The sequence below is a fragment of the Pan troglodytes genome, chromosome X, assembly GCF_028858775.2.
Source record: "Pan troglodytes isolate AG18354 chromosome X, NHGRI_mPanTro3-v2.0_pri, whole genome shotgun sequence".
NCBI lineage: Eukaryota > Metazoa > Chordata > Mammalia > Primates > Hominidae > Pan > Pan troglodytes.
Genome location: NC_072421.2, coordinates 71,874,510 through 71,890,794, shown reverse-complemented (window position 1 = coordinate 71,890,794; position 16,285 = coordinate 71,874,510). Strand labels below are relative to the sequence as shown.

Below are 16,285 nucleotides of genomic sequence, written 5' to 3'. Positions count from 1 at the left end.
AAACTCACTGATTCTTTTTTCTCCCTGTTTGAGTCTGCTGATAAATACCTCTAGTGAATTTTTCAATTCTTTTATTGTATTTTTAGCTCCAGAATTTTTTATATAGTTTCTATCTTTTTGTTTATATTCTCATTTTGTTCATAAAATGTTTTCCAGGCTTCCTTTAGTTCTTTGTTTCCATTTTCCTTTGGCTTTTTGAATATATGTAAGACAGTTGTTTTAAAGTTTGTGTCTAATAAGTCTGTTGAATGTCTCATCAGAGACTGTGTCTAGAAATTTAATTTATTCATTTGAATGGCCATCTTCCCCTATTTCTTTATATTCTTTGTCATCTTTTGTTGGAAATGGAACATTACAATATAACATCTATCCCAGTCTTTGAAGACTGCTATGAAGGCCTTTACTAACTAGGGGGTTGTTGAGCTTTGAGATCAGTCAGGAGTCAATGCTTAAGGGCTTCCCTGGTCTTTTGTGGGTATGAGTTCTGTCTGGGCTTCTGTATGTGTGCTGTATTTCCCCCCAGTTTGCCTGAGATTATTAATATTTAAAACAGTATCACCCGAGGTTCTTCTCTGAGCCTTAGATATGCCATTATATTCCTCTACCCACAATCTATTGCTACCAGTCATGTGTGACTCTGTAGTACTTCTTCAGTATCACATGCTGCTGCACCTGCCACTCCCTTCTTCACCTTTCAGTCTAATATTCAAACTATGCACTGTTATCTCTCTGAGCTCCAAGACAGGTAAGACACATACCAGTCCCTTGGACACAGGCAATAACTTTACAATTAGCCCTCTGCTTTTTCCATTTTAATGGAGGGGACCAGGGAGTGGGCCTCTTTCTTCTGACCATTTTGCTTTGTGCCAGTGAAGTGGTGGGGCAAGGGTGAGTAAAAACACCATGAAATTGCCTATGATTTTGAATGTGGCTTTTTCTTGACTGGGTATTTGTTTGTTTGGTTGGTTGTTTCAGTAGTATCTTGTCATCTAAGAAAAGAGAACAAATGAGGGTGGATAGTTGATTAAATCTTGATTTTTCTGACCATGCCTGTTTTATGAATTTGATATGGTAACTATGAAATAGTGTATAGAATTGTAAAACAAAACTATTTTTTAAAAAAAATCTCTAAAACTCAAAAGAAAAATGAAATAATTGAATTTAACCATGTGACAGGTTGATGGCTTAACCACTCAGAAAGTTCTTTGAATGACTTTAAAACATAGTAATTTGTCATTTGACTATACGTTTTTAACAAGACATATCCTAAGTACAAAAAGAGCTACCAAAACAAAAATGAAACAAATGTAAAAACACTAAAGTGTTTAATTTTGTGGTGTGTGTATATGTGCATGTGTTTGGATAATGGAAATGTGCAACATTGTTAATATCAATAAAATTTGAATTTTCAATTTAAGAGAAAGGAGATACAAAAGTAACATCAATGAGGCTATGCAATCAGTATAATATCATGATGTATATTGTCATCACATACAAATGTATTCACGGTGGCTGGTGGCAATATGGCTGAATAGTAACAGCTCCAGTCTGCAGCTCCCAGTGAGACCAATGCAGAAGGCAGATAATTTCTGCATTTTCAACTGAGGTACCCTGTTCATTTCATTGGGACAGGTTAGGCAGTGGGTGCAGCCCATGGAGGGTGAGCAGAAGCAGGGTGGGGCATCACCTCACCCAGGAAGTGCAAGGAGCAGGGTAGCCTCCCCTTCCCAGCCAAGGGAAACCATGAGGGACTGTGCTATCCAGCCTAGATACTTTGTTTTTCCCACAGTTTTTGCAATTCACAGACCAGGAGATTCCCTCATGTGCCTACACCACCAGGGCCCTGGGTTTCAAGCACAAAACTGGGCGGCTGTTTGAGCAGACACCAAGCTAGGTGTAGGAGTTTGTTTGTTTGTTTTTCATACCCTAGTGGTGCCTGGAACCCCAGCAAGATAGACCCATTCACTCCCCTGGAAAGGGGGCTGAAGCCAGGGAGCCAAGTGGTCTCGCTCAGCAGGTCCCACTCCCACAGAGCCCAGCAAGCTAAGAACCACTGGCTTGAAATTCTTGCACCAGCACAGCAGTCTGAAGTCGACCTGAGATGATTGAGCTTGGTGGGGGGAGGGGCGTCCATCATTACTGAGGCTAGAGTAGGTGATTTACCCCTCACAGTGCTAAGGACTAGGTGGAACTCAACACAGCGTGACAAAGTGGCTGTGGCCAGACTGCTCCTCTAGATTCCTCTTCACTGGGCAGGGCATCTCTGAAAGAAAGGCAGCAGCCCCAGTCAGGGCTGTAAATAAAACTCCCATCTCCCTGAGACAGAGCACTTGGGAGAAGGGGTGGCTGTGGGCACAGCTTCAGTGAACTTAAATGTTTCTGCCTGCCAGCTCTGAAGAGAGCAGCAAATCCTGACAAGGAGGGTTCTCCCAGCACAGCGCTTGAGTTCTGCTAAGGGACAGACTGCCTCTTCAAGTGGGTCCCTGACACCCATGCCTCCTGACTGGGAGACACGTCCCAACAGGGGTTGACAAACACCTCATACAAGAGAGCTCTGGCTGGCATCAGGCCAGTGCCCCACTGGGATGAAGCTTTCAGAGGAAGGACTAGGCAGCAATCTTTGCTGTTCTGCAGCCTCTGCTGGTGATAACCAGGCAAATTGAATATAGAGTGGATCTCCAGCAAACTGTAGCAGACCTGAAGAAAGGGGCTTGACTGTTAGGAGGAAAACTAACAAACGGAAACCAGTAACATCAACATCAACAAAAAGAACCCCCACACAGAAATCCCATCCAAAGGTCATCAACCTCAAAGATCAAATGTAGATAAATCCCTGAAGATGAGGAAAAGCCAGCACAAAAATGATGAAAATTCCAAAAACCAGAATGCCCCTTCTCCTTCAAATGATCACAAATCCTCTCCAGCAAGGTCAAAAAACTGGACAGGGAATGAGCTTGACAAATTGACAGAAGTAGGCTACAGAAGGTGGATAATAACAAACTCCTCTGACCTAAAGGAATATGTTCTAACCCAATGCAAGGAAGCTAAGAACCTTGACAAAGGTTACAGGAAATGCTAACTAGAATAACCAGTTTAGAGAAAAACGTAAATGACCTGATGGAGCTGAAAAACACAGCACGAGAACTTTGTGAAGCATATACAAGAATCAACAGCTGAATTGATAAGTGACAGAAAGGATATCAGAGATTGAACATCAACTTACTGAAATGAGGCATGAAGACAAGATTAGAGAAGAAAGATTGAAACAGAACAAACAAAGCCTCCAAGAAATATGGGACTATGTGAAAAGGCCAAATCTACGATTGATTGGGGTCCCTGAAAGTGACAGGAAGAATGGAACCAAGTTGGAAAACAGACTTCAGGATATTATCCAGGAGAACTTCCCCAACCTAGCAAGACAGGCCAAGATTCAAATTCAGGAAATACAGAGAACACCACAAAGATACTCGTCGAGAAGAGCAACTCCAAGACACATAATGTTCAGATTCTCCAAGGTTGAAATGAAGAAAAAAATGTTAAGCACAGCCAGAGAGAAAGATCAGGTTACCTACAAAGGGAAGCCCATCAGACTAACAGCAGATCTCGCTGCAGAAACCCTAAAAGCCAGAAGAGAGTGAGGGCCAATATTCAACATTCTTAAAGAAAAGAATTTTCAATCCAGAATTTCATATCCAGCCAAACTAAGTTTCATGAGTGAAGGAGAAATAAAATCCTTTACAGACAAGCAAATGCTACGGGATTTTGTCAGCAGCAGGCCTGCCTTACAAGAGCTTCTGAAGGAAGCACTAAATATGGAAAGAAAAAACCGGTACCAGCCACTGCAAACACACCACATTATAAAGACCAACGACACTATGAAGAAACTGCATCAACTAATGTGCAAAATAACCAGCTAGCATCATAATGACAGGATCAAATTCACACATAACAATATTAACCTTAAATGTAAACAAGCTAAATGCCCCAATTAAAAGACACAGACTGGCAAGGTAAATAAAGAGTCAAGACCCATCAGTGTATCCAGTATCCTGTATCCAGAAGACCCATCTCACATTCAAAGACACACATAGGCTCAAAATAAAGGGATGGAGGAATATTTACCAAGCAAACGGACAGCAAAGAAAAGCAGGTTTTGCAATCCTAGTCTCTGATAAAACAGGCTTTAGGCCAACAAAGATTTAAAAAAGACAAAGAAGAGCATTAAATAATGGTAAAGGGATCAATGCAAAGAGAAGAACTAACTATCCTAAATATATATGCACCCAAACAGGAGCACCCAGATTCATAAAACAACTTCCTAGAGACCTACAAAGAGATGTAGACTCCCACACAATAATAGTGGGAGACTTTAACACCCCACTGTCAATAATAGAGAGATCAACAAGACAGAAAATTAACAAGGATATTCAGGACCTGAACTCAGCTCTGGACCAAGTGGATCTCATAGATATCTACAGAACTCTCCACCCCAAATCAACAATATATATTCTTCTCAGCACCACATAGCACTTGTTCTAAAATCGACAACATAATTAGAAGTGAAACACTCCTCAGCAAATGCAAAGGAATGGAAATCATAACACGCACCCTCCCAGACCACAGTGCAATCAATTAGAACTCAGAATTAAGAAACTCACGCAAAACCACACAACTACATGGAAACTGAACAACCTTCTCCGGAATGACTACTGGGTAACTAACAAAATTAAGACAGAAATAACAAAGCTCTTTGAAACCAATGAGAACAAAGGACAATGTACTAGAATCTCTGAAACACAGCTAAAGCAGTATTTAGAAGGAAATGTATAGCACTAAATGCCCACATCAGAAATTGGGAAAGTGGGAAAGATCTAAAAGTGGGAAAGTGGGAAAGATCTAAAATCAGAAAGTGGGAAAGATCTAAAATCGACACCGTAACATCACAATTAAAAGAACTAGAGAAGCAAGAGCAAACAAATTCAAAAGCTATCAGAAGACAAGAAATAACTAAGATCAGAGCAGAAATGAAAGACATAGAGATATGAAAAGCCTTTCAAAAAATCAATGAATCCAGGAGCTGGTTTTATGAAAAGATTAACAAAATAGATAGGCTGCTTGCCAGAATAATAAAGAAGAAAAGAGAGAATAATCAAGGAGATACAATAAAAAATGATAAAAGGGATATCACCACTGATCATACAGATATATAAACTACCATCAGAGGATACTATAAACACCTCTATGCAAGTAAACTAGAAAATCTAGAAGAAATGGATAAATTTCTGGACACGTAATCCCTTCCAAGACCAAACCAGGAAGATGTCAAATCTCTGAATAGACCATTAACAAGTTCTGAAATTTAGGCAGTAATTATTAGCCTACCAACAAAAAAGAGCCCATGACCAGACTGATTCACAGCCAAATTCTACCAGAGGTACAAAGAGGAGATGGTACCATTCCCTCTGAAACTATTCCAAACAATAGAAAAGAAGGACTCCTCCTTAACTCATTTTATGAGGCCAACATCATCCTTATACCAAAACCTGACAGAGACACAACAAAAAAAGAAAATTTCAGGCCAATATCCCTGATGAACAGCAATGCAAAAATCCTCAAAATACTGGCAAACCTAATGCAGCAGCACATCAAAAAGCTTATCCACCATGATCAAGTCAGCTTCATCCCTGGGATGCAAGGATGGTTCAACATATGCAAATCAATAAATGTAATCCATCACATAAAAAGAACCAATGACAAAAACCACATGATTATCTCAATAGATGCAGAAAAGGCCTTTGATAAATTCAACACCCCTTTATGCTAAAAACTCTCAATAAACTAGGTATTCATGGAATGTATCTCAAAATAAAAAGAGCTATTTATGACAAACCCATAGCCAATATCATACTAAATGGGCAAAAGCTGGAAGCATTCTCTTTGAAAACTGGCACAAGACAAGGATGCTCTCTCTCACCACTCCTATTCAACATAGTGTTGGAAGTTCTGGCCAGAGCAATCAGGCAACAGAAAGAAATAAAGGTATTCAAATAGGAAGTGAGGAAGTCACATTGTCTCTGCTTGAAGACAACATGATTGTATATTTAGAAAACCCTATCATCTCAGCCCAAAAACTCCTTAAGCTGATAAACAACTTCAGCAAAGTCTCAGGATACAAAATCAATGTGCAGAAATCACAGGCATTCCTATACACAAATAATAGTCAAGCAGAGAGCCAAATCATGAGTGAACTCCCATTCACAATTGCTACAAAGAAAATAAAATACCTAGGAATACAATTTGCAAGGGACATGAAGGACATCTTAAGGAGAACTACAAACCACTGCTCAAGGAAATAAGAGAGGACAGAAAAAAATGGAAAAACTTTCCATGGTCATGGATAGGAATAATCAATATCGTGAAAATGGCCATACTGCCCAAAGTAATTTATTGATTCAATGCTATTCCCATCAAGCTCCCATTGACTTTCTTCACAGAATTAGAAAAAGCTACTTTAAATTTCATTTGGAACCAAAAGAGATCCCATATAGCCAAGACAATCCCAAGCAAAAAGAACAAAGCTGGAGGCATCATGCTACCTGACTTCAAACTATACTACAAGGCTACAGTAACCAAAACAGCATGATACTGGTACCAAAACAGATATATAGACCAATGGAACAGAACAGAGGCCTCAGAAATAACACCACACATCTACAATGATCTGTCCTTTGACAAACCTGACAAAAACAAGCAATGGGGGAAAAATTCCCTATTTAATAAGTGGTGCTGGGAAAACTGGCTACCCATATGCAGAAAACTGAAACTGGACCCCTTCCTTACACCTTATACAAAAATTAACTCAAGATAGATTAAAGACTTAAATGTAAAGCCTAAAACTATAAAAACCCTAGAAGAAAACCTAGGCAATACCATTCAGGACATAGGCATGGGCAAAGACTTCATGACTAAAACACCAAAAGCAATGGCAACAAAAGCCAAAATTGACAAATGCAATCTAATTAAACTAAAGAGCTTCTGCACAGCAAAAGAAAATATCATCAGAGTGAACAGGCAACCTACAGAATGGGAGAAGCTTTTTGCAATCTATCCAGCTGACAAAGGTCTAATATCTAGAATCTACAAGGAACTTAAACAAATTTACAAGAAAAAAACAACCCCATGAAAAAGTGGGTGAAGGATATGAACAGACACTTCTCAAAAGAAGGCATATATATGGCAAACAAACATATGAAAAAAAGCTCATCATCACTGTTCATTAGAGAAATGCAAATCAAAATTAGAAAATGAGATACCATTTCATGCCAGCTAGAGTGGTGATCATTAAAAAGTCTGGAAGCAACAGATGCTGGCAAGGGTGCAGAGAAATAGGAACAATTTTACCATCCTGGTGGGAGTGTAAATTAGTTCAAACATTGCGGAAGACTGCGTGGCGATTCCTCAAGGATCTAGTACCAGAAATACCATTTGATCCACCAATCCCATTACTGGATATATACCCAAAGGATTATAAATCATTCTACTATAAAGACACATGCACACATATGTTTATTGCAGCACTGTTCACAATAGCAAAGACTTGGAACCAACCCAAATGCCCATCAATGTTAGACTGGGTAACAAAAATGTGGTTCATATACAACACGGAATACTATGCAGCCATAAAAAAAGATGAGTTCATGTCCTTTGCAGGAACATAAATAAAGCTAGAAATCATCATCCTCAGCAAAGTAACACAGGAACAGAAAACCAAACACCACGTTTTCACTCATAAGTGGGAGTTGAACAATGAGAACACATGGACACAGGGAGGGGAACATCATACACCAGGGCTTGTCAGCGGGTGGGGGCAAAGGGGAGGGAGAGCATTAGGACAAATACCTAATGCAGGCAGGGCTTAAAACCTAGGTGATGGGTTGATAGGTGCAGCAAATCACCATGGCACATGTATACCTATGTAACAAACCTGCACATTCAGCACATGTATCCCAGAACTTAAAGTAAAATAAAAAAAGTATTCCTTAAAAAATTTCTTGAAATAATTACCAATCCAGTAGGAATTAGCACCCTTAGCGACCCAGATTGGGATCCCTAACTATCTCTTCTCCCCAAAGGAATGAGGGCCTGTTCATCAAATGGCTGATTTCACAGCTAGAATTTATTTTCATATTGAATACAAGGAGAACAACTATATGCCAATAAGTTGGAAAATCTAGAAGAAATGGACAAATTCCTAGACACATACAACCTACCAAGATTGAACCAGTAGAAATCCAAAACCTCAGCAGACCAATAACAAATGATGAGATTGAAGTCATAATAAAAATTCTCCCAGGTTAAAAAAAAAAAGAAAGAAAGAAAGAAAAAAAAAACACCTGGGACCCTATGGCTTAATTGCTGAATTCCACCAAACATTTAAAGAACTAATATCAATCCTACTCGACCTCTCCAGAAGGAAGGAAAATATAGTCCAATATCTCTGATGGATATTAATACAAAAATCCTCAAAAAAATACTAGCAAACTGAATTCAACAATGCATTAGAAAGGTCATTCATCATGAACAAGTAAGATTTATTCCTGAGACACAAGGTGGTTCAACATACACAAATCAATGTGATACATCAATATCAACAGAATGAAGGATAAAAACCTTACGATCATTTCAATGGATGCTGAAAAAGCATTTGATAAAATTCAACATCCCTTCATGATAGAAACCTCAAAAAGCTGGGGATAGAAGGAACATACCTCAACATCATAAAAGCCACATGCAGCAGACCCACAGCTTGTATCATACTGAATGGCGAAAAACTGAATGCCTTTCCTCTAAGATCTGGAACACAACGAGGATGCCCACTATCACCACTGTTATTCAACATAGTACTGGAAGTCCTAGGAAGAGCAATGAGTCAAGACAAAGATGTAAAGGGCTTCCAAATTTGAAAGGAAGGAGTCAAATTATCCTTGTTTGCAGATGATATGATCTTATAGTTGGAAAAACCTAAAGACTTCACCAAAAACTATTAGAATTGATAAACAAATTCAGTAAAATTACAGGATAGAAAATTAACATAAAAAAACAGTAGCACTTCTTTTTTTCAAGTCAAGCTATTTAATTATCCAAAAGACTCCTTCTGTGGTAAGAGGAGGTGAGCACCCTGAGCCCTCACTTCCTAGCACTCTGTGTGCTGATGTAGTTCTGGAGAAGTGATAGCACCTCTGCCTGTTGGCTCATGTTGGTGACTTTGCCCTGAAAGCAGCCTTTCTTCCCTGCTCCTTTGCCTTCTAGGACCTCATCCACCCTGGGCCCCAGGGTCTCCATGGTCTCAGGTGGCCCTGCCAGTAAAAAGAGCCCAGCACCTTTCTCATCACCCATGTTTAAGAACAGGAAGGAATCCTCTGACCCAATCTCATTGGCAACAATATTCATGAACTATGAATCACCCTCCTTCCTGTGTAATATGACCACATCCCCCGAGTCTGGGTTGGTCCTGAGGCTATGGGCAATGTGCACAGCTGAGTCTCTGAGCAGATTCAGGTTGTTCTTCTGCAGGAGCTTGGTGGAGTTCTGGAACTTTTTCTTTTTTATTTTATTTTATTTTATTTTATTTATTTATTTATTTATTTATTTATTTATTTATTTATTTAGAGACAGAGTATTTATTTAGAGACAGAGTCTCGCTCTGTCGCCCAGGCTGGAGTGCAGTGGCGTGATCTCAGCTCACTGCAAGTTCCACCTCCTGGGTTCACGCCATTCTCCTGCCTCAGCCTCCCAAGTAGCTAGGACTACAGGCGCCCGCCACACGCCCAGCTAATTTTTTATATTTTTAGTAGAGACGGGGTTTCACCGTGTTATCCAGGATGGTCTCGATTTCCTGACCTCGTGATCTGCCCGCCTCGGCCTCCCAAAGTGCTGGGATTACAGGCAGTAGCCACCACGCCTGGCCACGTTCTGGAGCTTTTTCACTGCTTCCATGTGATCCTCTGCTCCACACTTAAGCAGAGTGATTCAGTGCTCTTTCAGTTTCATGACTTCTCTTCATCCATTTCAGCATCTGGTTCCCAGCCAGAAATATCAGTTTGATTTTATTCCTTTTCCTCTTCTCGGTGCCTAATCTTAATGACTGGAAAGTCACGGAGATTGCTCATGGGGATCCCACAGCACATGTTGGAATCAACACCCTTGATGGTAACAATTCCAATGGGCCCAGCATGATCATCTGGCAGGCCCCAGCCTCTCACCTGCTCCGCCTCAGGATCATTCAGGCTCAGTTCTCATACTTTGTTGAGCAGCTGATCTCTGATATTTTTATTGACACTCTTTTCAGTGGCGGTTATTTTCTCTGCATTCACAGAGGGGCTTTCCAGCATCACACTCCGAAATTTCCCTAACTCCCATGATGTTGTCTTTAACTCAAACAGATAATCAGCAACTGCTGTGATGAGATGCTGCCTTTAATGCTGCTGCATGTGGTCAAACCTCCACTCCCAGTCTACCCAGACCAGGACTTGGCTTCCAGGATCCAGGGGTGTCTGTGTGAAATGATCAGCCTGGGCCCCTGAGTGGGTCACTCCCAGTACAGAGATGTCATTGATTGTACCACCGTCATCAGGCTGTCTTCCACCCTCAGGGAAAAGTAGCATGTCTTCCAGCACCATATGACAACTGCTCAGCACTTATTTCTTGTCATTGCTCCCTTCTGACTGCAGCTCCGTGGGATCACAGGAGATTATGGTGGTGGTGGACTCCCAGGCATTGCTATTCTGCTGACACCAGAACACCATCATGGTCATCTCTGAGGCATCAGTAGTGTTTCTATATGCCAACAGTGAACAATCTGAAAAAGATATTAAAAAGTAATCTCATTTACAATAGCCACACATAAAATTAAATACCTAGGAATTAACCAAAGAAGTTAAATATCTCTATAATGAAAACTATAAAACACTGATGAATGAAATTGATGAGATCACCAAAAATGAAAAAATATTCCATGTTCATGGATTGGAAGAATCAATATTGTTAAAATGTCCATACTACCCAAAGCAATCTACAGATTCAGTGCAATCCCTATAAAAATACCAATGACATTCTTCACAGAAATATGATCCTAAAATGTATACAGAACCACAAAGACCCAGAATAGCCAAAGCTATCCTAAGCAAAAAGAACAAAACTGGAGGAATCACATTACCTGACTTTAAATAATACTACAGAGCTGTTGTAACCAAAACAGCATGGTACTGGCATAAAAGCAGACACACAGACCAATGGAACAGTATAGACAACCCAGAAACAAATCCACACACAAACAGTGAACCCATTTGTGACAAAGGTGCCAAGAATATGCACTCGGGAAAACACAGTCTTTACTCCACAAGCACAAGCAACCAAAGCAAAAATGGACAAATGGGATTACGTCAAGTTTAAAAGCTTCTACACAGCAAAAGATACTATCAACCAAGTGAATAGACACCACAAAGAATGGGAGAAAATATTTGCAAACTACCCATCTGACAAGGGATTCATAACCAGGATTTATAAGGAGCTCAAAGAACTCTACTGGAGAAAATCTAGTAATTCCAGTCAAAAATGGGCAAAATATTTGAATAGGCATTTCTCAAGAGAAGACATACATATTGCAAAGAGGCATATGAAAATGTGCTCAACATCATTGATCATTAGAGAAACGCAAATCAAAACTACAATGAGATCATATCACCCAGTTAAAATGGCTTATATGCAAAAGTCAAGTAATAACAAATGCTGGCTAGGATGTGTACACTGTTTGGTGGGAATGTAAATTAGTACAACCTCTATGGAGAACAGTTTTCAGGTTCCTAAGAAGACAAAAAATATTGAACTACCATATGATCCAGAAATCCCAGTGCTTGGTATATACCCAAAAGAAAGAAAATCAGTATATCAAAGAGATATCTGTGTGCCTATGTTTGTTGCAGCAGTGTTTACAAGAGCTAAGATTTGGAAGCAACGTAAGTGTTCATCAACAGATGAATGGGTAAAGAACGTGTGGTACATATACACAATGGAGTACTATTCAGCCATAAAAAAGAATGAGATCCAGTCATTTGCAACAACATGGATGGAACTGTAGATCATTACATTAAGTGAAATAAGCCAGGCACAGAAAAACAAACATTTCATGTTCTCATTTACTTGTGGGATCTAAAAATCAAAACAATTGAACTCATGGAGATAAAGAGTAGAGGAATGGTTATCAGAGGCTGGGAAGGGTATTGGGGGCATGTGGGGGCAGTGGGGATGTTCTATGGGTACAAGTAATAATTAGAATGAATAAGAACTACTATTTGATAGCACAACAGGGTGACTATAGTCAATAATAACTTAATTGTACATTTTAAAACAACTTAAAGAGTGTGACTGGATTGTTTGTAACTCAAAGGATAAATGCTTAAGGGGATGGATATTTCATTCTTCATTATGTGCTTATTTCACATTGTATGCCTGTATCACATCTCATGTACCCAATAAATACATACCTCTACTATGTGCCCACAATTTTTTTCCAAACTATTGCATTTATTATAAACAAGGGTGCAGACTCTAGACTCTCAGAAACACAACAGATACGAAGCTGAGACAGCTCTGGTGAAACAATAACTGAGAGACAGGGAATACCGAGGTATTCATGTCTGCCATCCAGGACCCCACACCCCACCTTTGGTCCAGATGGCCCCTTGGCCCAGGTGTCCCTGCTGCCAGAACACACTGGACTGGGGTACAGGAGTTGCATATTCCATGAGGCTGGTGTCAGGGGAAGCAGGGACTCACAGTTGCCAGGTTTTCCCTCTTCTCCTGGCCAATTTCCCTCCACAACCCAGGGGTTTCAGTCTCACATCAACTATCACATTTTAAAACAGAAAACAGGCAAAATGTTTGGTTAAAATAAAATGAAAACACTGCAGGGAAGAGACCTGAGTGTGCTGGTGGACAGAGCGCCCTGTTCACCTGTGGGAAGGGCAGGGCCAGCAAGGGCAGGAGAGCTCCCTGTGGGTAGCTAGGCTGTGTGTGTGGCCCTCCAGGTGGTCCTAGGGAGGATGTAGGGACAGGAACAGTCCAGGTAGACAGCTATCAGGTAAGCAGGGCTCTGCCTGAGGTGTTCTGGCATCAGGAGGCTGCCTGATCCCCAGTCGGCATGACACAGGCTCCAGGAAGCAATGGGACATCTGCCCAAAGGATCAAAGCCCAACTTGGTCAGATCCCAAGCTTCACCTGCATCATGTCTCTGGCTCTGCAAAGGGTACCCCCAACTCTGGGGACAAACCATGCCCCTGAGCAGCAGCTGGCTACATTGCCAAAACCAGGACACATCTGTATCATACTCACAGAAAGCTGCACCATCCTGGTGTGACAGGCCACACTTGGTCACCCTAGGGTAAGCTGGAAAAGAACTCCAGATGTGCCATGGAGAGCCCCCCACCTCTCAGGGGCCACCTCACAGGGTGCTCCCCACCCCATTCTTTGAGCTTGGCTTGAGATTTTAGGAAGCATAATTTCAGGTGAGGAAGAGAAGAAAGTCTGGTCCCAGCCCACTCTGGCAAGGAACGTTCCCCACCTCGTCAGCATCAAAGGAAGCCACATATACAGGCAGGACACACACAGCACGCACGGGGCGTAAGGAACCGTGCTTGCACACCACTCACACACACACACAACATAACCTAGTGGCAGCCGGAGAGGCCGGGGCACGCTCCGGGAGCCGCCTTCGGGGCATATATGTAGGCCGGGTTGTAAGGAGGCTGGCTCGTGGGGTATGGCGCGGTTGCTCCTCCAGCCAGTGTCTCCTGGTAGGCCGGCGGGCCCATGGGCTGGGCCGAGTAAGGTGGTGGGTACTGTGTTGGGTAGGGTGCTGCTGTCATCCCTGGCTGGGGGAGCATGGGGTAGTAGCCCTGGTAGCTCGATCCAGGGTAGCTGGGCGGCACACTTGGAGGCTGAGTGTAAGGGGTGTGCACCACAGTGGTGAACGTGATGCTGGTGACAACCGGACGTGGTCGGCGGCACATCTTGTACAGGCAGCAGCAGGAGCAGGTGAAGCAGATAATGATAGTGATGACAGACAGCACAAAGATGGTCAGGCTGATGGCCACCCATAGCTACGAACCCCATGTTAGCCTCTGCCTTCACCCAGGGGCCTTCTGCACCCCTGGACTTCCCCTCTTTCCATCATGGGCCACTCAGTTTCAATTTCTTCCCCTTTCGGAGAAAAGGAAAGGAAATCTCCCCCCACAAGTTTTTTTTTTTTTTTTTATAATACAAGGAAAGTGTCAGGCGGGGCGTGGTGGCTCATGCCTGTAATCCCAGCACTTTGGGAGGCCAAGGCAGGCAGATCACTTGAGGTCAGGAGTTTGAGACCAGCCTGGCCAACATGGAGAAACCCCATCTCTACTAAAAGTACAAAAATTAGCCGGGCATGGTGGCAAGTACCTGTAATCCTAGCTACTCGGGAGGCTGGGGCAGGAGAATCGCTTGAACTCGGGAGGTGGAGGTTGTAGTGAGCTGAGATTGCACCACTGCACTCCAGCCTGGCGACAGAGTTAAGACTCCATCTCAAAAAAAAAATATATATATATATCAAAGACCATTGGGTCATGTCAAAGAGACTCAGAAGTCAATTTGATGAAAATCTCACAGGCCAAATATGGGACAATCTGAGCATCAATAAAAATCATAACTGCAATGAACTGTAAGCATAAAATATGTCTCACACAGAGATTTCATATTGATATTTGCAAAAAAAGTAATGTTCCTGTTGGTTGAATTGTGTCTCCCAAAAACATTCACATGTTGAAGTTTGGCTCAGTGGTACATGCCTATAGTCCCAGCTACTCAAAAGGCTGAAGCAGGAGGATAAAGTCCAGAGGTTCAAGGCTGTAGTGAGTTATAATCATGCCTGTGAATAGCCACTACACACTAGCCTGAGCAACATACTGAAACTCTGTCTCCAAAAAAGAGTCCAAATGTTGAAGTCCTAACCCTCAAAACCTGAATGTGACAATAATTAAAGTTAGGATTTTTGAAAAGGTAATTAAAATAAAATGAGAAGCATGTTAGTAGAAGCCTTGATTCCTTTGAAGTGACTATTGGTAGAAATATGAACATTAAAATGATTTTGGTGAAGGCTCAGAAAGAAAAGAGAAGAGCTGTAAAGACAGAAAGCTTCTGTCGTCTTATGGAATATATATATCATCATGAACATCATATGGTAAAAATATGAATGTTTAAGGTTCTTCTGGTGCGGTCTCAAACAGAAATGAGGAACATGTTATTGGAAACGGGAGGAAAGGTTATTCCTGTTATAAAGTAGCAAAGAACTTGGACAAATTGTGTTCTAGTGTTTGGTGGAAAGTAGAATTTGTAAGTGATGAATGGATATTTAGCTGAGGAGATTTCTAAGCCAAGTGTCAAAGACCTGACCTGGCTTCTTTTTGCTGCTTTATAGTAAAATGTGAGAGAAGAGAATTAATTTGAGGAATGAATTGTTAAGTAAAAAGGAACCAGACTTGAAGATTTGGGAGATTCTCATCCTATTCATATTGCAAAACTTAGAAAATGTGTTCTGGAGAGAACATCAAGGGTGTGGCTGGAAAACAATTTACTAAAGATATTACATGTGCAATTCATAGATCCAATGAACAGCTCAGCAGAATCCAGGAATAGACAGGCAGTTGTCTAGGAAATATATGTCAACGACTCTCATCTGATTTTGTACCCCCTTTGAATTGCACAGGAGGCCCAAAAGGGTTTTGAGAATTTTGTACCAGCAGAAATGCTGCTAGCTTGGACTGAAGGGGACAGAGATGGGATAAAATGAAGGAAGGCTGTTGGACTTCTGGAATTCTACAGAATGGGCCAATAGCGCTATCCAGCTGTAAACATGTCTTATCCTTCAAGAAAAGAGAAGAATAACCCAAAGGTAGATCAGAGGTCAGCAGGGCTGTTACTTCTCCCTTGGGCCCAGAGGCATAGGCCTAGGGAATGTGGCTGTATCCTCCAGATTTCATCTAGCCAGGCATCTGCCTGTGAGTGCCAGAGGGTGTGGGTCTGTTTTCTAGGGCTGAGGTGAGTAGGGCTGCTTTCCAGAGCTGAGAAGGCTTGGCCACCACCTGGGTGGGCTCAGAGGACAGAACACTGAGCCAAAGAAATTTATTCTTGAGCCTTAAAATCTAATGGAATTTTCCCTGTTCTGATTTGAATTTGCTTGCAATCCATGATCCTTTTTTTT

General features: G+C 41.5%; 1 pseudogene; it reads right to left on the bottom strand.

Moving 5' to 3' along the window:
- Positions 1 to 9,139: 9,139 nt before the first annotated feature.
- LOC739683 (alanyl-tRNA editing protein Aarsd1-like) lies at positions 9,140 to 10,835 on the bottom strand (annotated as a pseudogene).
- Between the last annotated feature and the right edge of the window lie 5,450 nt (positions 10,836 to 16,285).